Consider the following 9,036-nt stretch of genomic DNA (forward strand, 5'->3'; position numbering starts at 1 on the left):
GGCTATGTCGAAGAGAGTTGGGGTAACCATCCCACATGGGAGATGGAAAGTGTTGTGGGAAGCATCCCAGAAATACATGGACGCTACTAACATGGTTTGGTTGTACTCTAAACCAGTTTTCGATAATTGGATCAAATCATAAATCCCTAATTCTTTCCAAAACGAGGCCTTTTTGGCTTCAACTTTAGCCAACCAAGCGTAATATAGCTCAAGATCTTTTGCTAAAGGAATTGCCCCAAAGACCCTAAGGGTGGTTGTCATGTATTCTAACCTAATTGTTTCTGGGACTACGGAAGCTTTAGTTGAAGAACCTTCAGCGGCAGTATTGTCAGCAAGGAGTGATTTACCCTCTTTGTCTATCATGTTTCTACTAACTAAAGGCCTGGTCTTATAGTAAACAGGATATAATTTATTTTGAAGGTGATTATCACGACTAGGTAAAGGGCCCATGAAAGCATGAGTTTTTCCAGAAAGCACGAAAGGGATAATTACCTGAGAGGCGTAAATAGCACGAGTTTCTTCCAGATTTGGCTCTGGAATGTATTGTTGATTTCCCACTTGTGAAGGACGTTGAAGTTGATGAACAGGTTGAGAAGCGTTCACTGTTTCCGTCGTTCGGTTCTGATCAATAGAGGAAGCCATGGATGAATCGCTTTAGAAATAGAGGGGTAATGAAAAAGGGTTTTTTGATTCTGCGTTTTAGAGCTGTTAATAGAAGAAACGATTGTGAGTGGAGAAGAATGTATTGCAAATGCTGAACCCTTTTATTTAAAGGTTGAGTACAAAACCTTTCAATTCTCTATTTTATTTTATTTAGAGGAGTTAATGAGACACGCGTCAGTGGTTTATTTATCTATCTGACGGTCCAACAGTTGTTAGCCTTACTCCTAGTATCTAGGAGCAATAATCATGAATAGTGTTAAGACATGGGAACGCACGTCTTGAAGAGACATTTTTTGAAAATGACAAGACGTCTTTGAAAGAAAGGTCATAAATGATTATGACGTTATTCAGAGTCTTGGAAATCAAAGAGTCTTGAGAACATCGAAATCTCAAAGTGTCAAGAAATGCCTATTTCTATTTGTCTTTTGAAACAGGCAATTATTGGGGGCAATTTGTTAGCTAGAGATTTCAAATACTACGTATATTCTTCGAAGATATAAATCTCGGAGGAATAATGGCTTTGAATGGCTATTTTTGAGATTGTTATATATCATGAAGGTTCCTAAATCGAAGTTGAATTGGGATAGGTGGTCTTCGAAACCTTAAGTAGTCTTAGAAACATAAAGATTGTTGAGACTTAAGGTATTTTGATATATCCTCATGAAGGACACGTTGTTACGAGTCGAAGACGGTTCGAGCGGGAAGATTTGAAATTCGAAAAGTTCCGTTTGAATCAAGGAGGACATGTGGAGCCCTAGGAATTCGAAGCGCATGCAAGCGAGCAACGTGGAATTTCGTTAGTATAGGACCGTTAGGATCGAATTAGTATAAACAAGGGTCTTAGTGGTAGGATCAAGGGGTGTTCATTTTGTACAAATCACTCACAAATTACTCAAGTATCAAGCGTTAGAGAAAGAGTTTTTGCTGAGAAATGTACGTGTAACACCATCATCTTATGTATATTTATATTTCTATTACGAAAACGAAGCATTTTAAATTCCTTTACTTTCTCGTCGAATTGTTTTATATTTGTAGTTAAAATTCCTTTACATGTTTATCGAAGTCATTTACAATTGTTGTCTAACCAATTTCTACTTCATTGCATTTTTATTTAGTTTTACTTTATAGTCATCCATAGATTAGTATCATCACATCGTAGAAAACCAAAACTAAGAAAGTATGAACCAAATCATCATAAAAGATATGGATCAATCTAGTCAATGCTGCAAGTAACCAAAGTATATTCATAGTTTGGAAGTCTAGCGGTTGTTTACCGGAAATCACCGTAAACTCTTCTTAAAAGTATGTCTGCTATAACCTACTGTGGAGATGTAAACTACCTGAGGATCATCTCTGAGAAAGATCCAAATCTTGCTTCTCTTATGGATGATGCAAGGGATTAATACGAAGCTCTCAAACCCAGTACTGGGAAAACTATTTCACAATGCTTCGAGATTCTGTTTTTCCTGTGTTGGTAAAAGAACTATGGAAATTTTCCAGAATCAATGATGATAGAAATACCATCCTCTCTGAAATCTTCAAACTTCCCATCTCTGTTACCATCCCATCGATTGTCAAAGCCACAGGCTGTGTCTCTTCTGGAGTCACCATTGAAGAGTTCCAATCTGACTTAAGGTTGGTAAAATCCTTCAGAACCCTGTTTGATGACTTTGTTCCTTATGAACCAAACAATCCTGAACACCTCCTCCCTTACCCTAAAATCTGGTTCAAATTCTCCCTAACAAATCTTCGTCCCAGGATGCAAGTAAGGAATGCCATAACCCATGATGATAGAGTGTTTGTGTTTCTTCTAACACACCACTATAGGGTCGATCTTCCTAAAACAATCTTCAACCATCTGAAGGACACCATTAGGATATCCAGAAATCAAACACATTTCCAAATTCCATATGGGAGAGCATTTTCTGAACTAATCATGAACGATGATATCTGGAGATTAGTGGGACAAGTAGGGCCTGAGCATGCTCTTACTTCGGAAAGGTGTGACCGGGTGAACGAGATTAAAGAACTCGAGGACTAATTTCTCTTACGGAGGAATTCTCTCAGAAGTTCTGATCAAGGCATCCAGTGTAAAAGTCATCTGAAAAACTGGAGGAAGAAATGTTAGGTGATAATATGTAATACCTAAGTCGAGGATTGTAGAGATGTAATGATTAATGTTGTACTTTATATCCTATGTCTAAACTTAGTAAAAATATTGATTGAATAATGCTCTCAGTCTTAACCATCAATTGAATAACTAACTCTCTTATAAGAACATAATAATTCATCTTCATTCCTCTTTAATCAAAATATGATCAACCTTCTTAAACCAAGTGAAAATAGCCCAAAGGATTCAAAATCAAATTCCTGAGAACATGTTTATTCAAAACCGTTCAGATTCTAACAGTGAAAAAACTTTTTTTCCCACATTTGTTTGTCTCAACTAACACACAATTAAAAGCCATTTCCTAAGTATCTTGTAGGATAATAATAATTATGTTGTCTGCATAACTTCATCATTTATTAGACTGTCATAATAAAAATGTCCTCGAGCAGTTGAAAAGCCACAAAATCTTTTAGACATCTCCCCGAACGGCTCTGTGTAATGATTACCACTTTACTCTAAATTCATATCTCTTGGAAATCATTACCTTGAATCATCTCAAATAAACTGTCACACTCCCTATTCATCCTTATAAATTTAGCCTTCGACCCTCGATCTAAAATACCGCTACTCCTACCCTTCAAACTTCTTCCTAGCAAAGCTCTTGTCTCATGGCTCTCAAAACCTTCCTTGGAAATGAAAGCATGCTTGTGATCATCAACGAGATGAAACTGAGTGACTCAAGTGATGAGTACAGTCTCCACAAATTCTTTGAGTATCAAGGCTGGGATGGATATAAGGAAATCCTCAACAAACCCATTTACCCAAACCTCGTAAAGAACTTCTGGCTATATGCTTCCTTCAACAGTGATGGGAAATGCAATACATCTAACATATTCAGCTCCAAAATTGTAATTACAAAAGACTTTATTGTTGAAGCAATTCAGTGTCCATCTGATCAGAGTCTTATGTCTCTAGAATTTCTTGATCATCTTGCTAGAACCCATCACTCGGGTTTCTCCAAGCTTCCTGTCGCCCTCAAAAGATTTTATAATGATCCAAAGAAACTAAAACCCATAAGCAGAATCTGGTTTGAGTTCATAATATCAAACATCGTGCCTCGAGGAAACTGTCAGAACATTTTATCCTCACGAGATAGATATCTTGCCATCTATCTTCGTAACGGACATAGGGTAAATCTTCCAGCTATCATCTTCACTCATCTGAAGGAGGCTGTTATGTTTTCCAAAACTTCTCAGGATACTTGCTTCATACCCTATGGGCGGGTCATCTCTGAATTAATTGAGAAAGCTGGGATTCTCACCAAACTTAGACAAACTGCGCTTGCTAGGTGTAACATCATGTCTAGCTATAGATGTGAAGAATTTGTCTTTGATTATTCTAAGTTGCAATTCTCTTCAAATTAATATAATGTTCTATTCTATGAGTTATCTGCTGATTAATTTAAAATGTTTGCAACATTCTTAATTATGAAACAGAAATGGAGAAGATATATATGAACTAAAATCAACTGATTATAAGCTGAAATATACATTGATACTCATATATAACTCTTAAGACTACCTAGTTCGGGGGAGCTATAAAACAGAAATAAGTTCATATGGTTATCTAACTCAGGGGGAGATTATACATATCAAGGGGAGAAAATAGATCTTAAACCTGCATCATTTCACCTGACCCTCTTAAAAGCTTTTTTATTATGACAAAAAGGGGGAGAAAGAATAGATTTTGATGAATAAAATAAGTTGCCTGATTGAACATGTAAAAGGGGATGAAACATACTTGCTTAATTATTATCACCTTATAAAATTGTTCCATCAAAATACATGGTTTTTGTCATCATCAAAAAGGGGGAGATTGTTAGAACAAGATTGAGAATCTACATTCAGAATCAGGTTTTGATGATAACAAGCATATATTTTGTGAGTAACAATTTTACTACTAATTCTTTCATTGAGTATGGAGATATTATGCTATAAGCCTTATACGACAGCATCAGAAAGAAATTCAGACAAGCTTCAAGGAATTAAACAGAAATATCATATACATGAAGAACTCATTACAACAAGAAGATCACATGAGTAAATGATCAGAATTTCTGCACATAGAGCAAGAATTCAGCAATCAGTGACAAAAGATCATAAGCTTCCCCAGAAGTACAAGCAACATCAACATTCAGAACAATATAAGTTTTGACTCTATATTTAGAAGCTTCGAAGAACATCATAAATTGCTCCAATTAAATCACATGCAAGGAATCACAGTACTCAACTCAAAGACAAAATTATGACATCTATTGTCGTCTACATATTGATAAAATGTAGGAGAACATGCTACCAGGAGAAATTGTCTTGAAAGAAGAAAAACAAGGAAGACACGCTACTGAAGATAAGATTCACATTGGAAATAGGTGTGTCATCATTCAGTCTACGATAAGAATTAAATGCTATGTTCAAATATAGTTCAAACGGTAATATTCCAACAGTAATAACAGACTTCTATAAAAAGAGCAAAATTATGATAGAAGAAAAATGATATGAGAGTGAGACAGTGTGAGCAAGCAAATAAGCATAAGATTAATTAAGCTGCTCCATTAGAGGCAGCTCACACAAAGTGTATGATGAAACGATTATGTTGAAATACATATCATAAGCCTATGAAAAGAAAATCAAAAAGAGTGAAAAAGAAAATCCTGCATGTTTTGCAGTATGCTCCAATGGAGTTATAAGAAATCCATAAATACTTGATCGATCCAAACATTTCTCATGTTGAATGACAAAAGAAATTGAATACACTGAGTTGCTGCTCGACAGTGTTTCATGTTTACTTATGATCATTAATGTGTTATCAGTTGTAACAAGCTCAATGATCAGTATTGAAGAAGAAGAAGAAGATGAAGATCAATGAACAAGAAGTAGTTCATACAAGAGCTGCTGCTCTTAATCTGCTTTCAGAAGAAAAAGAAGATCTCATCCAGAAGTTGAAGAAAAGAAGACTGTAAGAATATTTTTTATTTCTTGTAATTATACGTAAAACACATAGAGTTGTTGCTCGTATTGTGTCGTAAACATATGTACTTAGAATAGGAGAAAATCAGCTTTACTAAGAAGCACACTTGTAATCTCCAGAAGAACAATTCTGATAGAATTGGTGTTCCTTGGGTATCCTCTGATATAGATACTTGAGAATTCCTTGAGATCTGGTTAGACTCTTGGAAGGTTCTAGGTCAATAAATGTTATATCTCCTAGAGATCACTGAACGGTTTATTGTCTAGGGTTAGTCACGAGCAGTTGGCTTGTGCAGGGTGAGTCACGAGAAGTTGGCTTGTGCAGGAGTTACTAGGTTGATGAACGTTATATCTTGCTGAGATCACTGAATGATTCATCTTCTAGGGTTAGTCACTCGTAGGTAGCTTGTGCAGGAAGTTAGTCACGATAGTTGATCGTGCAGTTGTAATCAGTTTGGTTATAGTAGATTAAGTCCTCGGTTGAGAGAGGAAAACTCACCTAAGGAGGGTGGACTAGAGGTAGCCTTGTTGAGAAGGTGAACCAGGATAAAAATGAATGTGTCTTTTATATTCTGTATTCTTCATTTAACTCAAAACACTCACACTGATTATCTTCAGAACTGTACTTGACTAAGTCAGAAGTTCTAATGGAGTTAAGTTAAATTGAATGTATATCTCATTGGTTATGTCGTGTTATCTCAAACATGCTTCCGCAACAATGATCTAAGCATATCCAGAAAATAAGATACTAGAAGAAAGAAAAGATTTATAGAAAGGGAAATAAAAATATGAAAGAACACAATTCAACCCCCCCCCCCCCCCCCCCCCATTTCTTGTGTTTTCTCCACCTTCAATTAATATAGTAGTTCACACAGTAGGCAGTGGAGATTGATAAGGAAATAAAGTAGTAGAAGAATAATTACCAGTGCTAGGATGAATTTGTTGATAGCAATATTAACTTAGATAGCAGAGCAGAAAATTATCAGTAGAAATAGTAGGAAATTAATAAATAGAAAAATATTAATAGTTGTAGCAGAAAATTAATTAGCGGAATATAGTCGAGCTGCCCGAATAATTATACATATTGTTTGCGAATACTCCAGTAGAGACGGTAGGTTGTTGTTCTGGACCGGCCCAATTATTCCAATTGGGCCAATCCACTCTTTGGCCCAAGGCATTCTGGTCCACACACGCGACAGTCTTCCCCGGCCCGCTCCGGGCAAACATAAGACATAACCGAGCACGTTGAAGCCTCGTGTCCGGCAACAGCCAACTCGCGCGTTTCCTGGCCTAGCGCCTCGCATGGGTCCTCAAAAAGTGGAATCCTTTCCGCATAGAATAATCCTATAAATAGCCCTCTAACCCTAGAGGGCAAGGTAATCTCTTTTTCACCTAAAATCTCTCACTTTGTTGTTGTACCTTGTTGTCCAAACACTTACTTTGGCATCGGAGTGCCTTGCAGGTACAACCACCTTTTTCTCCTCTGACCGTCTGGATTTCAAGCTTCACCGTTACTGGCCACCTGTTCTGCTCGGAAAGATCAGTTGTATAAAGTAGATGTACGTGGTTGTTGAATTGTTGTTATAACTATTGTTGTTGACTTGTCGTTATATTTGAATTATCTTCATTTTATTATTATAAATGTTGTTGTCGACTTGTTATTAAGGTTGTTACTGTGGTTGTTATGTTGTAGTTGTTGATAATTGTTGCTATAATCGTCAATATATCTCGCGGTAACAAAAATTTATTGTTCTCAGGTATATCAATATTCAGCCTTCGGTTCATATTTCGCCGATCAATTCCTCCTAATTCACATCTTTGTTAAAAAAAATTGTAATTCCGTACATAAAGATTCAGGAAATATGGGATCTCCGCCTACACAAGCAAATTGTCGATAAAACTCCAAAATAATATTTTCTTTTCACCCTATTTTTTCTTCCTTTTCATTGAGGAAAGACAAGAAAATTTCGGGGTAATAAACGTTCTCAAGAATTTCGCTTAAAGTCGAACCCATAGCTGATGATAGAACTAGAATAGAGATTTTCTGTTTCCTACTTACACGTGCCCATATCCTTGCTTTTCTGTCCATTTCTAACTCTAATCTTCCTCCCCAGTCTAATATTATTGTGCCAGTATATACTGAAATTTCGTTATGGTCCAATTCTGACCGATAATAGATACCGGGACTTTGCAATATTTGATTGATTATAATTTTGTATATTCCATTTACTATAAAAGTTCATAGGGAATTCATTAGAGGTATGTTTCCAATCAAAATTATTTGTTCTTGGATATACCGACTGTTTTTCCCAATTAATCCCGCAGATATATAGAATTCAGAAGAATAAGTAAGTGATTCATATACAACATCTTTTTCTTTTATTGAGGGTTCTACCAATTGATATGTTTCCACAAATAACTGTAATTCAATTTCTTGATCTATATCTTCAATTTTTGGAAACTTAAAAAGTTCTTCTGTTAAGCCCCGATCAATGAATCTACAAAACCCTTCAAATTGTATTTGATTCAATCCGGGTATTGTAGACATTCCTTCATTCCCAACCCCTAGCATTTTTTATTTCCCCTTTTTTATAGAAAATATCCCATGATTTGTTGTCATTCTTCATCGAATCCCATGAATAGATTTAGCAATAATGGGATTTATGTTCTTTTTACTTTACTGAATCACATGAAATTTTACCTAACTCCGTCTATGAAATACCTATTTTGAAAAAAGAAAATTTGATACTCCAATTAGAATTTACAACAAAATAGAATTTAACTTGTAATACCAATGGAAACAAATTGATAAATTTCGCCTAGACTTCGGGTCGGGGTATTTTTAACAATCTAAAAAAAAAAGAATTCTATTTATACTATAAGTTCTATTTATACTATGAGTTCTATTTATACTGTTAGTATAGTATGATATTACATATTCCAATTTGATTGATACCCCAAAAATAAATTCAGGATTTTATTTACTTGGCTCCATGAGAGAAAAAAAGATGTAATAAATAAAATGATAAAAAAATAGACTCTTTTTTTAGCCCTTTACCATTTCAAGTGTTCATAAAAGAATGAGAATTCACAAAGAAGAGATATATTTTGACCCTATTTTAGAATTGGAGGATTGCAGTGCATAAAATTATTCAACATGCATAGATCTAACTTCAGCTATAGCTATCTAAATATGTCTCTTACGTTATTGCGGTTCTATTTGTTCGGGACATCATA

The sequence above is a fragment of the Vicia villosa genome, unplaced genomic scaffold (assembly GCF_029867415.1).
Source record: "Vicia villosa cultivar HV-30 ecotype Madison, WI unplaced genomic scaffold, Vvil1.0 ctg.003641F_1_1, whole genome shotgun sequence".
Classification (NCBI taxonomy): Eukaryota; Viridiplantae; Streptophyta; class Magnoliopsida; order Fabales; family Fabaceae; genus Vicia; species Vicia villosa.